We start from the raw sequence: 19,047 nt of genomic DNA, 5'->3' as shown, positions 1-19,047 counted from the left end.
ACTTCTTCCAACCTAAATGCTTCTAGAAATCGAAGAGAATAGGTTGTCATTGTCATCGTTTAGCGAAGTTCATAATTGTAAACCAAGCAGAAGAGTAAATGCAAGCGCAAAAACACCCAACAAATGTAAATGCCGGATGAAAACACAAGGAATGGAAAGTTTTTTACTCTGTTGCGCTTGTGCTTTTGTTTGCGTCACGGTTGTTCACACGCAGTTCAGTGCTTCCGCTTCAAAAAGGTATCGGTGCCACGTTCTATAAGCTAGATGTATTTTTTGTCTCCTATTTAAAAGCGCCCGTATATCTAAGGTTCCTTGGGCTTGCTTTACTAGAAGTACATTGCTTGTGCGTGCGGTTAGTGCGGTTTTTCTTGCACTTGTTTTACTCCTTTGAAAGAGGCGTTAATGTCTAACATTAATTTAACTCAACTATCTACCAACCTACAACTAACTCCAGGCCTCTACGTTAAATTCCACTTCTATTTGTGCACCTTCATTTTCTCAATTGGCGTCTAAGAAGGGACAGAGGCAATGTCTCTTGTGGCGTCACTTCTTTTTCCGCGTGCCTTACTTCGCGCGACGCATTTCATGACGCACCTCGTCAGTTAATCGTTGCTTGCATTTCTTTAATTCTTCTTCGTCCTCTTTACCAGTTAAGCCAAAGTTCCTGTGATCTTGAATCATTTCACATTCTTTCCCAGACGATTTCCCCCTTCACAGTCATTTTCCACCAGGTCTTTAGTTAAGCTAAGTAAATGACTGTCTTGCTCGTCTGTAAACTTCCTCCAAAATCGTGAGGAATCAGATTGTAGGGCGGAGACGTTGACTGGACCAGATACATCACTTTCGAAGCTTTTGGAGGCGTTGACTGGATCAAATACATCACCCTTGAACCTTGTCGAGGAAAGAAAGCTACTTACCTTCTCGGTGCTTGTCATCTTCTCACTGGAAAGTGGGATGTCCTTTCTTTGTTCCGCGCTTATTTGCCGGAGCTTTAAGACGACTCAGGCATACGTGCGTGCATTTCAGTAACGAAGGATTTCCTGACTATTGTTGTGCACATCCTTCCTATTGTCGCTATACCTTCTTGCTGGCAAGTTTTGTAGACAGAAGTAGACACTTGCGACAACGTTAAGGGTATGCCAATACTAGACACGAATACCTGCTCGACCTTTGGATCCAAGGTAGTAATTTGGCTTCGTACAGTTCTTAGGTACATCTCTATTAGCTTGTACAAGTCATCGTAGAGCCTGACGACTGCTGCACCATACACTCCAGCCGTTTCATGATCATTTTCCAGTATCCTGTATCGTGCTGGGTCTTCAACTGTTCCAGAATAATAGGCAGCCTCCTGAAACTCGCTTATCTTCGTGTCTTCAAGTTTCTTACGATATATATGAAATCCTTCGGTTTCAGCGGATTTCTAAACAGAATCTAAATCGATACCATTACCACCCTGTCGATCGGTAACAGGCGGGCATCCGAAGACTAGTCTAGTTGATGTGTTGAAGAAGACTTAATTGAGATTTATTGTTGCATGAGAGAGCATTTTGCGCAAATTCCATAGAAAAACGCGATAAAATACATATCTGGGTAGTAACGTATTGCAAACGTAACAAATACTCCGATGCGTATATGATGTAGTCGGAAATATTTACCTTTACGTAACAAATACCTACTCTCCGTATTTGCTATTGTGACAAATACCCACCCGTAGAAAAACGCGATAAAGTGCATATCCGGGTAGTAACGCAATTGCAACCGTAAGAAATACTCACAATGCGTATACGTTGCGTTGGCAAATACCTACCTTTACGTAACAAAAACCTACTCTCCGTATTTGCTATTTTAACAAATACCCACCCATAGAAAAACGCGATAAAATGCATATCCGGGTAGTAACGTAATTGCAACTGTAACAAATACTCAAAATGCGTGTATGCTGCGGTGGTAAATACCTACCTTTACGTGACAAATACCCACCCTCCGTATTTGCTACCGTAGCAAATACCAACCTACGTAGCAAAAACCCACATATCTTAGCAAATACCCACATCAATCTAACTCTCCCTCTCTCTCTCTCCCTCTCTCTCCCCATGTCTCTCTTTTTTAAATCACTTTGGTTTCTTTTAACCCTTTAACTCCCATGAGTGACCAAGACAGAATTTCTCCTTACAATAGCAACAAAATATCAACCAGATAAGTGATGAAAATAAAGAAACATATTAATTTGGGGATAATTAGTTGATCTAATACTAAATTCTCTTAGCTAAGATTATAAGAATTGTATGGTTGATAGCAAGGAGAATGACGAATTTGACCTGGGGGTTAAAGGGTTAAAAAAACGGTTTCGGAATAAATTTTTTGGTAGCAAATTATGAGTGAATGTCTGAGTAAACGAAGTGAAAATCGAAATTTGTGGCACATGGTCGTCAAATTGAAAACCTTCATAATTTCCCCAGAGATATACTGTAGTGAACTTAGAAACGTGGTAAAGTTCTTTTTTTTTTTCTTTACTCAGACTTGCTTCTTTATTCGAGTAAATTTGCGAAAACCGAAACGAGCGTCGGTAGCAGTAAAATGGCGGAAATCAGTGCCCCGAGTTGCTAGGGGCACTTGAAATTTGCGCATGAAAAGAGCAAAAGAAAGCAAGCTCATATCAATTTGATAAATTTGTATCGGAGGGATGGGGAATTGTTCAAGTCTAAAACGGAACTATTTTATATCATTTGGAGCTCACGGAAAGCTTTTGAAAATCACCAATATTTCAAAAATTAAATGTTGCATTTCGTTACAAATTTTTAATGAACAATTTACCCATGCGGTATAACTCAGAATCGGCTCAGGTTAAGCTCATGATAGGTGGAAATAGTGTTATTTTCGAGGATTTAAAAATTAGTTCAGGGTTTTTTTCATTTCCGCACGGATTGAAATAATTTCAGTCTTGAGTGAGAAACGCTTGAGTGTGTTACATCTACACTGGTACCCGATTGCGGTCCGTCTTTAACGTCTTTGGCACAGAACTGCTGACCTCCAGGTGCAGATGATTGAATTTTTCTCCTTCAAGTCCACAATGAAGAATTTTTTTAAAAAACGTGTTCGAATTTGAAAGAAAAACAGACACCTGCCGCTAGCTTACGGAATATGTTATTATAAACAATGTAGCCCTGGGAAATGGATGAGAATTTGAAACGAAAGCTGGGATTGAAAACCAATCTGCCGTCGTTGGCCAATGAAAAACCAGAATAAGGGAAAACGAAAGCCCTATATGAGCTTATAAGGCAACCGGCGCACCACGCTTTCTAGCTGACGAATTCATACTTGCGCGTATATCGTAATACTTGGATCAGGTATCAACATATTTGAAAAAAGTTCAAGTTGTGATTGCTGCGAAGATGTCGATAGGTTCCTCCAGTCAAAAAGACCAAAATTCACTTGGGGCAAAGGCATTCCATGCTCTCGATCTGTGGTATTAAGTTAAAGGACACGACTCAATTTTAAGACACACGCAACGAACATTTTCTTTACTAGGAGAACCAAAATTAGACCAACTCCGCAAAACACGACTCTAATTTCCTTCAAACTCCGTCAGATATCTCAATATCTTGGGCTGAATTAATTCGGCCCGTACACGAGCTTCGATACCAACTCCGTGAGATATCAAAATACACAACAACTTATCGAGGACAGTAACTTTTGTTCATAAAGATACCAATTTACATACTACAAAAAATTACCGTCGAATATGTTTTCAAATTCTCCTGCGGCGGATAAAGTATACTTGATAAATATAAGACACTTTACATTGTAATCTGTTACAGAGATTCTGACACTGCTGTTGAACTACATTTGTCAGTATGTGCCTCGGCCATTTACTTGAACTAATTTCAATTCACCAGAAAATTTATCGATATCATACTTATTATCTTGGCCTGAATTAATTCAGCCCGTAGACGGTCTTCAATTCGAATAGTAACACGCAAATTAACCCGTAAAGGAACGTTGCCTTTCCCGAAAACTCTTACTCACATTTCGTGACCTTCATTCCTACTTCGAGAAGTTTAATCCCCTCGATGACAGCCGTGAACAACTATGAATTGCACAGGAATCCCAATGAAGGTCTATGACGTCAAGAATGAAAAACATAAAACTTGATTGATATGTTCTTGAACGCTTTGACCTCGGACACCAATAAAATGTCACGCTATTGTCACTCAAGCTACTAGAGAAGAAAGCCATGCAAAGCGCACATTATATGTATACCAAAGCTCATTCGCAGTAGAGTTAGGGGCGAGCGTGCACTTTATAGAGTGTCTTGTTTTGTACAATAAACGGCCTATTCAGGTCACTAGAAGACTGGAGTTGGTAACGCGACATGACATATAGGGGCGCTTGACAAATAGGGGAACTTGATTTAGTCGCTTACCGACAATCAATGTATATATCAATATTCGCTACTATTCGTTACTATTCGCGACTATTCGCAGTATTCGGTGATTATTCGGGTTTTATCACCAGCCGCCGTCGTTAGCTACGCAAGGCTACCTTACTGTATTGATTTCCTTATCGAACATGGTGCTAACTGCAAAAGATTTTTCGGAATTCTGGATTTAACGATGGGGTGCCTAATTATACTATGTCATGACGTAAATGACGATGTTACAATTTTCACATAGTTAAGCCTGGTCTTTCCGTGCGGAAATTAAAAGCCCCAAGCTAATTTTAATGCTCGAAAACAACACCATTTCCACTCACAAAACAAACATTTGAATTTACCTACACTTACTTTCTTTGCCATTTAAAAACTACACAAAGGTAAATCTTTGAGGATTAATAGACTATTTAAGTGATTAATACTTTCCGTAAGGTCACTGACTGTTTTTGAAGAGGGAAAAAGAATTGGCGAGGACGTACATATTTTTTCGAACCTTTACTAGTGAATCGATTAATTTTCGCAGAGAAATACCTTTGTGTTCTTTCTTTTGGAAGCAAGCGACCTCGACATGTCGAGTGGAGATGAAACATTTTTAAAACACAAGTTGAAATTCGTAATAAGATTTATTTGTTGTTTTTATTGCAAGAAAGCCCTAATGGATTTTCTTTGAGAACTACGATTCGCACTCTAGCAGAGGTAAATCTTGCGAGGCTAAGTTGTCCTTTTTCATTCGCAGGTAAAACTTAGTCCCAAACTGCTGGGCGTTATTGATGCCATTAATGCACCGACTCGTATCAGAATATACGGAAAATATACAGTGTTTTGTGAGATAAAGTTAAATTATGTTAGAACAATCAAATGGTAGCAAAAGCATGTAGACAGATGATCAATTTTACGGATGCGTTTTTATAGCGAATTATAGAGGCACTCCTGTTTTAAGAACGCACTCTTCTGTGACCGGTTTATTACAGTAACTGCTATTCTTTTGAACATAATCTCTGGCTATCACCCCTAAAACATCGAATCTGTTCTTTATCAGATAGTAAATTTCTTTATCTGGTATTTGACCGAAAAAGAAGCATTTCTCTGGCACGGAAGAGACAGTAAGGTGGTTCTGATTGATGAAAACCTGCGGTCCTTCTTCCCTGAAGATCCGGAAAATAATGTAAAAAATTATAGACTTTTGATGTGAGTATGATTGTGATGTTTACTAATTAAAGGAGGGTTGGTTTGAAACTATATTTACGTTTTAGCTCAATGTCCTCTAATCCTTTTGTTCGCTTCTTTTCCAGGCACCGCATAAGCAAAGAGTTTACGTTAGTGAATGGACTCAACAGATTCTTCTCTATTTAGGTCACAATTTTTAGTTGGGAAAAATTTTAGAGACATAATTGGAAATCAACTTAATAAAAAATGTTACGAAACGAGTCTTTGTCAGTACTGCTACCAAACCATCCATGATTTCAAGTTTATCTCTTCCTCAAGTTATAGATTTTGCAGTTTCCTCAGGGTTTTCCTTTGGGATTCGATTAAAAAAAAACATATTCCTTCAATAATATCACGCCATTTGGTAGGCCATGCGAATAATTTACCATGTATTGCTGGGAAGAAATCCAAACTGAACGTGATAAGGATTTGAAATACAACTACTTCTTTATTAGCAACTCAGGAGAGAAGGAATAACTTCTTTGGTGCGTAACTTACGTGCCACCAAGATTATTAAAGATTACGTGTGCCACGTTTACGGCGGGCGAAACGCCGCACATCTTACATTACAATTCAAAATTTTAACCTTTTTCTTAAATTGTGAGGAAAATGAATTTTGGAAAGGGTAGTAATGGAGGACATTGTCGTGGCGGCTTGATGAACGCAAGTTAAGCTTCTAACGCCGCCGGATAAATAAGACGCTTCGATTAGATTACACGCTTGATTTACCGGTGTGCAAACTTGTTCCACAAAATTTATCGATAAAACGAAGGAAAAGCCCCCTTTTAGTAGAATTAAACAGGCCCTCTTGAGAAGTGTTGTTACATGAGCATAGTTTACTTTAAAAAAGTCCGATAAGCGCGCTACAGAATTCGCAAGAAACAATGCTCGGCAAATCTGGAAATCAAGATTTTCAGAAAGCAAATGGACCACGCGAATACATCGAAAGGTTTTGCGACTACAACAGAAGTAAATTGTAACAGCATTCTTTGCAAGATTCGAGTTGGAAACCAGATGGCCTTTAATCGGATGTCGCGGTAAAGCTATTATTCAGTATCGGGTAAACTTTACTCGTGGTAAACTTAACTCAGCGTTTAATTTACTCCGGGTAAACTTTACTTTGGGTAAACTCTACTCGTGGTTAACTTTACTTCGGGTAAACTTTACTTTGGGTAAACTTTACTCGTGGTAAACTTTACTCCGCGTTTACTTTACTCCGAGTAAACTTTACTTTGGATAAACTAAACCAAGGTGAATAACACCATGCTTTACTTGGAGGGAGGATTTGGCTCAATGTAGCGTTGGAGTTCTTCGAAAAGCTTGAAAATTGGAGATTCGATGAATGAAACAAATATTTACGTATAACAACTCGTCATTTGGAACTCTGAAATACCAGTAACACTGATGTAATTTGTCAAGTATTGCATTATAGAAATCCTCGCTGAACGTGATAAGGACGTGAAACGCAACTACTCTACCACATACCGAATTGTTCGGCTCAGGAAAGAAGGAATGATTTAAACACAGATGACAGTTTTCATTAGTGCGTGACTGACGTAGCACCAAGATGTTTACAGATTACACGTGTCACGTTTTTGGCGAGCGAAACGCTGCACATCTTACATTACTACTCGAAATGTCGGCTGTTTTCATTTTGTAAAGAAAAATGAATTTTGGAAAGGGAACTAATGAAGCACATTGTCATGGTGGCTCGATGAACGATCGCGAACTTGTAAGTTATGCCGCCAACGAGGTCGCTAACGTACGCTAGGATTGCTGCAGAATTAGATTACACGCCTGATTTGCTGGTGTGCAAACTTATCACCTAGAACCTTTCAATAAAACACCTTCATGTCAACAATGTTTGATACAACGCTAAAACAAACATGACTTTCATGACATGAATCTCAACGAATCCAAAAGCGCGCCATCCTATTCGAAAGCTGACCGGTTTTGCACCTTATTTCACCTATTAATCGCGAAATTCGATTCTAGGAAGCTACAATTGAAAGAATGTAATTATCCTGCGCTGTTACAGCCCACATAAGTGCTCTGTTTCGCGAATTGCTAGTGGTAAAGTTTACCCCAGTCGGGTAACCTTTACCCGGCACGAAACTTATGGAAACAAAGCGCTGTGATTGGTCCATTCGGCTAAACTTTACCATCATCTGGTAAACGTTTTCAGTGCATATTGTTTTTGGTAAGGGCACAATGTTTCCGACACGTGTTCATAATAATTTGCTTCTAAGGAGTGTGTGTGTTAATACATTCAAAATGTACATGTATGTACCCTGTCAAGAGAGGTTTTCTTGACTCTACATGTGTATGGCTCCCAACAGTTTCCACAGCTGTTCGTGGGTGATGTATATGGAACCAGTGAACTGATTGAAAAGATTGGTGTTGAGTTAAAAGTTACAGGAAAAGCTTTTGACCCCTCTCTTTATTGTCTATATCTACAGGTGAGCTGTCACAATACCTGTCTACGAAATCGTTGGAAATTAGGGAAATTTAGTTTTATCAATTGGGTTGATAACGTAAATAAGCCACCATAAAGAATTTTAAAGCTGACGTTTTGAGCGTTATTACCCTTCGTCAGAGCCAATGATGAAGGGCTAACGCTCGATCGAAACATCAGGTTTGGTATTTTTAGAGAGTGGAAATTTTTAGGCTTTGTAAATGAATAGTTACAGTAACAAGTGCGTAAAACTTGTAGAATTTCAATAAGTATTATATCTGTGACAACCTCTTGTTTTGAGATGAATTGATTTAATACACATGTCGAAAAATTATCTTTCTTGGTATATGCGAATTTTACTTATTGATTGTATTCTCAGATGTATTGCGTCGCTAATTTAACGTAAATTAATGCTGTTACGATGTAGGTGGTTTTAAAAGAATTTCAGTCCCCGTCATAAAATAGTGAAACATCTTTCAATAAATTTAACTTACTATTCGAAAGCGCCAAAACAGTTTGATCGTTTTTAAACGCCAAGCGATGTTTTGATTTCTACGATCTACTACAAATACACTTTTGGCAAGTCCGTTAAAATTTGGACATTTCTATTATAAGTTGCACAACAGGAACCGAGGGATTTTCATGGCATGAATGAATGCAGCATTAAATCTCTTGTGTCGGAATAGTGTCTCACTTGACTTCAGTTTTTCGGTGGAAGAAGGACAAGATTTGCGCACGCCGGTGCAGCAAACAAACGAACAGACTCTCACAACTTCAAAACATACATTTAAAAATGGCGACACTGACTTTCTTTGTCACTTAATTTAACAGAGGTAAATCTACGTGGATTAATCGCCGATGGAACTGAATAATACTCTCTTTAACATCACTGATTGTTTTTAAAGAAAACATCGTCATGATAGTCATGTTGCAAAGATTGCTTGGAAGCTCTCTAAATTACCTTTATCTTTACGCAAATAAAACTGTTTGGGTGAAGCTTCTCTCTTTAATTTGCATCACCTCTTTTTTTCTATACTATCTACTCGCCAAAACTTTTCTTCAGTCTATAGCCGGGAGGGTCTTGCCGTAAAAAAAGTTCTTAATCATACAGGCTCTTTTAGCAAGCATTTGTTTAACTCTTTAAAACAAATGGTTTTCACCAGCCTGGGTCGGTCCGTATTATTTACATTACTTAAATAATAATTATGTCTTGTAAATTGAACGAACTACCGAGTCACTTAATGATTAATGCACCCGAACCCGACACCAAATGAATTTCCCATTACAAGATTTTCATGTCGTAACTGAGCTCTGATAACAACTGCTCCTAGGGGCTACAAACTGCTGAAAACCTAAGATAAAGTAGCAAAAAGTCTTGTATAACTTGTACTTACCTGGTTGTCTGGTCTTTGCCTTCCCTACCCCACCCTTGATACAAGGTTAAGCTTGATTTTGAGTCCAGTTTCTAGTCCTAGCATGGCGGGTCTTGGGGTTTTTGAGGGGGGGGGGAGGGGGTGAAGAGTTAGACGGTGCTTTGTTGCACGCCTTTATTTTTTTCTCGACCGATTGTACGTAGTGGAATTCTGCGTGAAACTGTTTCGGGCCCTCAACTCACTCGTGTGGACGTTACCGTAATGAATAAAGATTATGTTAGTCGGTACTTACAGTCTTTGGGGGAAAAGAGGTCTGCTGAAAACTCCTTGGGGTAAGTCCTGTAACTGATTATGGGATAAGTCCCTGTCGACAAGAAATAACCAAAACATATAGCTAGATGTGCGCTGTAAGATGAAGTTTAAAACTCCAAATGATTCCTACCGTGAGAAAGGCTTGTTTTATTGCGTTTTAAGTGCACCCGCCTCCCCCCCTGGAATAAGCTCTCCCCCAACTCCTCCCTCACTTTCTTAGATACAAAGAAAACCTGTTTCCTTGGCACTTTATCTGTAATTTTTTATGTTTCAACTACAGCTGAATCAGTACAGGTTAATAATTTCTCAATAAGCGTCCTCTTTCCATGTAAGCGCCTCTCCTTTCAGCCGAAATTATAGAATAGCGCTCCGGTGCTTATTCGAGGAAATACGCTAAATGAGATTGCTTGATTAAGTTTAACGGAATTTTTTTGTAATTTATTAAAAAATCAAGTGGGACTCGCGATGCAAATGGTCAAGATAAAATTATGCGATAGAAATTTTACATTTGGAAATAATCCAAGACGTCTCTGAATTTGTGGACCAACACAGATTTTGATGTCATCGTGCAGGATGTGGACCAGCCGGCTTTCGCTTATCCCCTTTCCCCGTCCCCCCTCACCCAAGAATGTTTTACATACTGTAGATGTGAAATTAAGTATTTCGACTTTGTATCAGGGGTCATCTTCAATTTCACAAGCCACCCCCTCCTCCGTGAGAAATTTCATTGCCGCCACTTTTGATAATGTAATACAATGATACATAAATACAGTTATCAATTCGGACAATGAAAATAAGGCAATTTGTAAAGCTTACACAAGTCTGGGTGATGAATTTTTAGATAAACTGAAACTTTTCAGACATTATTCTCTGCACTCGCTTGTATGTTTATCTATAAATAATTGCACCCATCGTGAAACACTGATTCTAATTGGTCCTAGCGAGTTTATTATATCACCATAAACCACTCGAACAAGTTCACCATAATAACGCAAAATATACATGCGATGTGCGTTGGAAAGACTTAATTTCGTTCCCGCGAAGAAAAAATTATATTTTTCTGCCATTTTGCTTTGGAAAATTTCTCATCGTAAACTGAACTTCGATTTTTTGCATGTTATTTAAAAATAAAAAAACAGCGATATCAGCATTGAAAAGTCTCAAAAAAGTAAGAGGAAAAAAGGTTTCTTAACAACACTAAAGAACAAAGAAACCATCTTTTGGTTGATATGAAGGCGAGAGCGATTCGTTGTAAAATTTTTATCATTTAGGTACAATGGGACACAAACTTACATATCATGGACTACCAAATGCAAAAGGAAGTTCTTTCAATTTAAAACTGCCTTTATCTCATCGAAAAAAACCTTGCCAAAAACAAGATAGTTTCATTAATTAACGCACAGTCAATGCTCTCACAAAATGTGGAACGTCAACGTGTCAACAGCACATTGCAGTGGTTAAAAACAACGAGTTAAAAACAGATGATTCCAGAGTTCTGAGGCTAGTCGTTGTAAAACTAAAATCAAACTTGAATGTTTAATTTCAGTTTCCTTGGTGAGAAAAGTGTTCTAGAAACGGGAAATAACATGAGATGCTGGTAAAAAAAGCTGTCCTGATGATATTAGGAGACCCTCGCAGCTAAGAACACTACTGAAACGAGTAGTTGTAAATAGGACCTGAAAAAAATTTCAGGCCCGAACGGGATTTGAACCCATGACCTTTGCGATACCGGTGCAGCGCTCTACCAATTGAGCTAACAAGCCAACTGGGAGCTGGTCCAAATAAACATCCAAGTCCTCTTGTGAACATGATGAAAGAACTATGACAAAGAGAATGTATTCGTGACTTTTAAAGAAACTGTGGTAGGGCGAAGGTACTTTGAACTATACCTGCTTTCCTGGAACTTATTGTTTAGATCATCACAAATACGACATCATGCTATGGACACCTGGACAGGTTATATGAGTTAAATGTTCGTTATTTTTCTGGAAGGTTTATAGCCAACTAAGATATTGCTTATCATCGGCTTGTGCCAGTGGTGAAATAGCAAGTAGAAGAGTCTCCAAAACAACTTAGCACTCAGATTCGTTCCTCAGGAATAGGAGTGGGGCACCAAGGCTCCTTGATAATACGCAACGAAACACTAGTCTCCGAAGCCGAAACAGTGATGACAGACAAATTCCAAGAATCAGCAAGATTTTTTTTGCGGGATTGCTGATTTGAGCAAACAAGAAACTCCAAATAATATTTCGTTGAGGATCCGGGTGTCACTCAGCCACAATTTAAAAACCAGGCGTCATCGTATTATGAAGGACAATGGATTATTCTACAACTTCAAGTCGCTTCCGTCCAAATGTGTTGCTAGATAAATGGCAGTCGATAAAATTGTGAGGAAGACTTACATAAATGTAATTAAATGGCGCATACTCTGATCTTTAAAACCCGGTCTAACATTTCAATGGATGTCACTGTCAGTTTGTATTCGTACTGCACACGAACTTAATTATTTCTGAGATAGCGATCAAGATGGGAAAGGAAAATAGACGTAAATGACAAGAAATTATTTAAATACAACTGAATTCACCTCTTTTTTCTTTTAATAACCGGATTACCATTATGTAATGGAGGAAGTTATGAAGTTCATAAGGTCATCGATTTGAGTTTCCATTTATTCTAATAAGTATTTGGAATTCGTTCCAATCTAAATATTGTCAATAAAGTCAAGAAATAGTCGAAGCTCAGTGTCGCAGTCCATGTGTTTTTATCAGGGTCTTTTTCGGGTTTAAGAGATAATTCGCTGAAGTCGAGATAACGTGCTGAGCGCTCGTTGTCGTATCGCTGAGATATTTTGGGAGGGATAAGTCAGCTATATATCCGACGAAAATGACTTTCCTGCTTTACTGTAAATCACATTAGTTCAGTGTCTCTCACCTTTAAGAGTGCTAAAGTAATTTGTCACCCTGCTTTGGATGATTTTCTCTATGATTTTAGGATCATATGGTCAATTGAAGTTATTTAAGCTAAGAAGCGTTTTCCACTGTTGTATAAAAAATGATCGAGTTCTGAAGTTGTCGGATGCACCATGCAGGCAGATTTTGAATGAAAATTTTCCAATAGTATTGCGTAACGGTCTCAGATCCCAAGATGGCGGACACATAACAAACGCGTACGGACGCTGTGATTATCATATCTTGTGAAGTCATATCCAGTGTATGGCAATGATCAGGGATCGATTCCGACAGTTATACGTTCAATAAAACTTGACTCTACAAACTGCCTAATTCCGTAAAAGTCGTCTTCTTGATATGTGCTATACACGACAAAAGAGAAATACGATACCTTTTTTTATCGCTTTCTCTCGCCTTGATGAAACCCTGGAGTTAGTGCCGACTTTTATCCACAGAAAATGGAGCGATAATTTTCTACGCAGGGTAGTTGGCGGGAATCACAGACTTCATATCCTAACTTCCACCCACTTCACTGTCGCGTAAAACAGTCGCCAAGTTTGACATCAAATTTATTTTCATGTCTTTTAAGGATTTTTGTAAATATTTTCACGTGGGAAAACACTGGCGTTCACTCAACATTTTCGTCTCTTTCAAAACCTATTCGAAACCAGTGATGGGCTCCTGTCAAAATTAATTAATGGCGTGGGGAACGCTCTAATTGAAATATTCACAGATATTAGAATTCCTTCTAAAAATGCAGACAAAAAAGGAAAGGAATGTAAAATACTGACTCGTGACAAGGTTAACTACAGAATGCGTTATCAGTTTGGGATTTGTGGGGCTTTTGCGTAGTTTTGTTCTTTTGCCACATGCAGAGCTATTTGTTCAAGGAGGATGTGTAAGGTAAAAAAGCATAAATTAATTCTTTCTCTCAAAATATTAAAGGAATTTGTGTGCGATGTCGACAGTCCCTAGCAAAAATAAAAAATAAGTTACAGTCGCAGAGGTTGGGTGCCACAGGAGGTGTGGAAAACATCACAGAAAGTCTAAGTGGTCAAACCTTGGTGAGTTTCTTCAAAGTGTCCATGAAGAATTCCCATCAAATATAATTAATAAAAGTGGAAAACCTTAACGCATTCTCTGAATTCTCCCTTCTCCGCCCTTTTCATGCCTAGGGATTCAACCCAGGTGGGAGAAGGGCGTATCCAGGCCAACTTGCATGCGCATGCTCAAACGCCGCCATTGCCGCCCGTCAACGACTTGGTAAAGCCATACATGGCACAAGAATTGGATGGGCGTGCTCTTCCCAAATAGCATATCACACTCCAGGATATATTCAAATAATAAAGGTTTTAAATTATTATATGGCTTCTCCACATTTTTTTCGAAATGCTCCAAATGGAAAATAAAACTGAGAAGTAACTGGATAAAGATATCAGGATAGGTTATTAGTAAGTTATATTATAAGGTGAAAATAATTATCGACTGTAAACTTCCGCCTTGCATGCGACACCCCGCGCGTGTATACGGTTGATCTCATTTTGAAGCAATCCAAAGCAATGTGTTCACTTTTTCGTCAGGTTGATGAACAAGGGAGTGACTCTGATATTCCTGTCACTTGTGCTGTCACTGTTGGTGATGAAGCATTGCCAGAAGGTTTCACATCCAGACGGCAGAGCCTATTTGTTCCGCAAGAAGATTGCTGAAAGAGTGATCAAAAGCTCGAGTCCAGACAACGAGTCCCAGGTGCAGCTAAATCGCTTCTTACACCTTCGAGACGTCAGTCCAGTACGTCACACGTCATCAGTGCCGTGGAATACAGCGCACGAGCGTACTAAACGTAGATACCCACGGAAAGCTCAACAATGTATTTCTGCAATGCTGGATGTCCTGGCACTTGAAAATTCGCAAGAACTGTGGACGGAGCTTTGTGATCGTTACGCTGTATGCAGTGAGAGTCAGGTTGTGGTCGAAGACAGAAGTGAAAAAGAGACGGAACTTCTTAATGCATTTGCTGAAAGCTACTTGAACGCACAACATTGGAGCACCAGACGGCAAATACTTTCTTTGATGGCAGAAAAGTTGACAAGAATATTTCAGGAGATGAGGGAGTTTATTCCAACCGTTACTAGCTATCGCTACAACACTGCCCGACGCCACAGGCTGATATATGGAAGAGCTGCTCCTCTTCCAAACCAGGAGAAAAGGAGAATGAGAATTGAACCTGTAAAATTAGAACATTTTGTTTCTTTTATAACAAGTCCACACGTTATTCAAGATGTTCCTTTCGGGGAAAAACTTCTGAAATTGTTGACTGGCGAGATCATAAAAACACCCAATGTTATCAGAACAATGATACCAGAGCGTATTGTCCAGCAGTATCAACAATACTGCTGTGAAACCAACTTTGAGCCTATGAGTAAGAGAACGCTACAGAGAGTTTTGGCCGTGTGTTCTTCATCTGTTCGGAAGTCTCTTCAAGGACTTGATAACTTTTCAGCATCAGGGGTGGAAGAATTTGATGCTTTAGAAAAACTCGTAGATAAGCTTGTTGACTGTGGCAAGACTCAGCAATGGGCGAGGGAAATTAAGTAGCAACTTCGTTTGTCGAAGCAGTACCTAAAGGGCGACTACAAAGTGGGTGCATATTTTATAATTATTATAATAATCACGCGCTTGTCGTTTTACTTTTTATTTAGGTACATGCAGTGGAGGCCTCAGAGGTTCCCGATCATTGTCGAATTTACGCGCTAAGTGACCCAAGCAATGCTGAATTTCGGGGCTCCTGCGACCATCTCCACAATGAGTCATGTGAACAGTGTTATGACTTACAATAAGTATTGTGTACCATAGAAGATGAGTGTTCAAGTGCGTTCTCGTCAGCAGAAGATCAAGCTGCAGACCATTAAACAGGCAAGGGATGATATCATCAGCTGGAAAGCCCATCAGCTACGTTCAGTCCACCAAGCTGAGGCAAAGCATTCAGTTTTAACCAAACTCGACAGCCGATCGGTGCTATTAGTCCAGGACTGGGCAATGAAATATATGCCCCGAAAATATCGAGGGGCACAGTCAGATTGGTTTGCGAAGCGAGGATTGCCATGGCACATTAGCGTTGCCATAAGACGGTCAGAGGATTCTGAGCACTTTGAATCGCAAACACTTGTTCACGTATTCCAAAGCTGCGCCCAAGACAGTGTGACTGTGGCTTCGATAATGCTTGACTGCCTCACTACCCTGAAAAAGGAAATTCCAGAGCTGGAAATGGCTTATTACAAACAAGATAACGCTGGCTGTTATCACAGCAGAAATTCAATCATCTCAGCTAAGCTGGCCGGTGATGCCGTGGGAGTGGCTGTTGTAAGAAACGACTTTTCGGACCCTCAAGGTGGAAAGGGGGTATGTGATCGCAAAGCGGCAACAATCAAGGGAGACGTTGGAAGGTACGTAAACAAAGGCAATGATGTCATCAACGCTGTACAGTTCAAAACAGCCATTGAATCTGGCCAAGGAACCACAGGAGTGAAAGCAAGTTATGTTGCTGCCAAACCGTCAAGCACCTTTAATATCAAATGGGATGACATAAGCTTACTCAACAATTTTGAGTACGATGAAAGTGGCGTACGAGTGTGGAGAGCATTCAATGTGGGTTCCGGTAAAGTAGTGCCATGGGCCAAGTTCGAAGGAGTCATGAAGCAGCCCGAAAAATTGGAAATCCTAGACCCGCCATCGCCAAATCCAAGAGGCACAACGACGTTCAAGATTGTGGGACACCGACATATTAAGAAAAGCTCTGTCAAAGCAGATTTCTCAACTGAAAGCGAAAACCAAGATCGACGCTGTATTGGGGAATATAAGCCAGATGACATGCTTTTCCCGTGTCCAGAAGAAGGATGTGTAAAAGCATACAGTTGCTTTGCAAACCTCCAGACACACCTAGATACTGGAAAACACCAAATGATGCTCGAACAGGAAACTCTCTACGATAAAGCCAAAAGAGAATATTCTTCCAAGCTGACGGAGGGACGCAGTCGAATACCAAGCGTTAAAGTTGCTGCACAATCAAAGAGTGACGGCTTGTCTCCTCTTTCAATGGGTTGAGCCCTGAAGAAAATTAAGAAAAAGGTGCGTTTTACAAAGAAACAGACCGAATTCTTAACTGACCCATTTAAAAAAGGGGAGTATAGTGGACGAAAAAGCGATCCACAGGAAGTTTCGAAAACCATGAGCCTAGCAAGAGACCAAGCGGGGGAACGCCGATTTCAACCAGATGAAGTCCTTACGTCGCAGCAGATTAGTGGCTTCTTCAGCCGTCTTTCAGGAAAGAAGCGATTAGAAGTTACAGCCGCCGATAACGAAGCAAAAGCTAGTGAAGTCTCAGACGTGGATATGGAGAGCGTCGACAAGGACGAAATCTCCGCCGAAGCTGAGAAGCATCTAGCTGCAGTGTGTGCAAATGTGATGAGAGATGTGGCTATTCAGCATCCGATTGTATCTTTCGATCTTAACATCTGCGAACTTGTACAAAAACGTACAATCACAACTTTAAGAGTGGATAGGCTAAGAGACATGTGCATCGACCTTGGGCTGGATATTTCTGACATTTCACCTCAAAAGAGGAAAAAGCCATTCATCGCGGACTCACACAATTAGTCCAGGAGTGTACCTGCTCTTCCAAGTAACTGAGAACTGAACGTTTTACGAGTAACTGATCCGCTGATCATAAAAGCGGTGCGTGTACTATTTACAAGAAGGTGTTGCGTGACTACATATCAGATTTCAGTCACTCGAGCCCACCACTGCTTGTGAAACCTTCTTACCTTTGTGTTGGACGATTTTCGGTATATTCGAAACTGGCGAGTGTAAAAGGCGCAGAGGGGATGCAAATGCTCGAATCCATGTTCACCGGGTGAGAAGTAAACGTAAACTAACGGCTTTGAGCCACATTTAACCTGTTGAGTGCAATTCAACCAGGTTTAACCTGTTGTGTGATGAATTATGCAGAAATTATGGCGTGATTCTCAGGGTAGCAAAGTCGAAAATTGTTTCTCCTGTCTCCGTATATAAGTGTAGTTATAGACATTTTAATGTTTCTAGTCATTTTAACGGCCAGTGAAGACATAACTGACCAAAACTGTTATTTGTGTCCAACGCGGTTAATTTTGTTATTATGCATCTCATTATGGCGTCATAGTAATTTAACCGAAATTCGGCTGGTGGTCATCTTTTGATAGTCAAAGGTCCCAAAGAAATAAAACCCAAATCGTAAAGAACTATCTTTCAAGGCTTCTTGGTAGTGTTATTGTAAACTTTGAGACACTACCACATGTATTTTTGCTAAGCTATTCTAGGCCACCTTTACCTTAATTTCAAAAGGCCGAAGATGTCGTCTCTTAATAGGGACGTAGCTCCGCCAAGAATAACATGAGACAAAAACTGTCACTTTGCCTCGATAATGCAAGTCCAACTCAATATTTCTATAACTAGAAAAGTTCTTCCGTTACATTTTTGTTAGCATGACAAGTGCTCGAAAAGTGCATAATTTCAGGATCGCGCTTGGTGAAATTTGAGCTATTTAACCCCGGAAATGTTAAAGCAAATTATTCCCGTTAAAGTGCATATTTCAAAAATCTAACCCCATTTCCTTTTGTTTACTAGATAGGACTACCCACAGGCAAGAAATGAACCAATCGATTTTTGACCGTGTCCGCGACTTTTTCGATAATCTGTGATTTTTAATGACATTTACTCTTAAACATTTTTGGTCAAAAAATAAATTTTCTAGGACTAAAGCTCCCGTTATCTATCTACATTTGAAAAACGTAGTTTGTTTTTACATAAATTCTCTAATGCAATCAAAAAACGCATTTGTTTGTTCCAATGTACCGTGGTCCCTCGTATCCCAGAGTTCAGTCCAGATTCTAAAATCTCGTCTTTTGAGGCCAGGATGCTGTTACCATTCGCGGGTATTAATTTTCTTTTAAAGCGGAATGGTCGACTCTGCTGAAGTTACAAGGGAAGCACTCAAATTTGCAGAAAGGTATTTCATGGAAGCGAAAAAGGCTTGAAATTATTAACAAAAAAGAAGCTAAAAGGGCGAGCAACGCCACCAGAGAACACACTACGTTGGTCGGTGTGGGACTAAGATGATGTGATGATGGGGACGAAGTGATTCCATCGCTAACAGTGTCAGCTTGATAGATAACTCCCTTAAATTTACCGTCCAGTGAATTTGAAGTATCAAAGAGCACAGTTATTAGAATCAAATCGCGACAATCGATGCCTATTTGGACTTGTTATCTCGACTGGGAATGGCAACGA

The 19,047-nt window shown here is 39.7% G+C and overlaps 1 pseudogene; it reads left to right on the top strand.

Annotated features, from left to right (window-relative positions):
* The first annotated feature begins 14,285 nt into the window (after window positions 1-14,285).
* Window positions 14,286-17,408, top strand: LOC149050695 (uncharacterized; annotated as a pseudogene).
* The last annotated feature ends 1,639 nt before the right edge of the window (window positions 17,409-19,047 follow it).

Source organism: Pocillopora damicornis, chromosome 2 (assembly GCF_964200805.1).
Source record: "Pocillopora damicornis chromosome 2, jaPocDami1.2, whole genome shotgun sequence".
Taxonomy (NCBI): Eukaryota; Metazoa; Cnidaria; class Anthozoa; order Scleractinia; family Pocilloporidae; genus Pocillopora; species Pocillopora damicornis.
The sequence above is the reverse complement of the archived record's forward strand: the minus strand, read 5'-3'. Positions and strand labels throughout refer to the sequence as shown.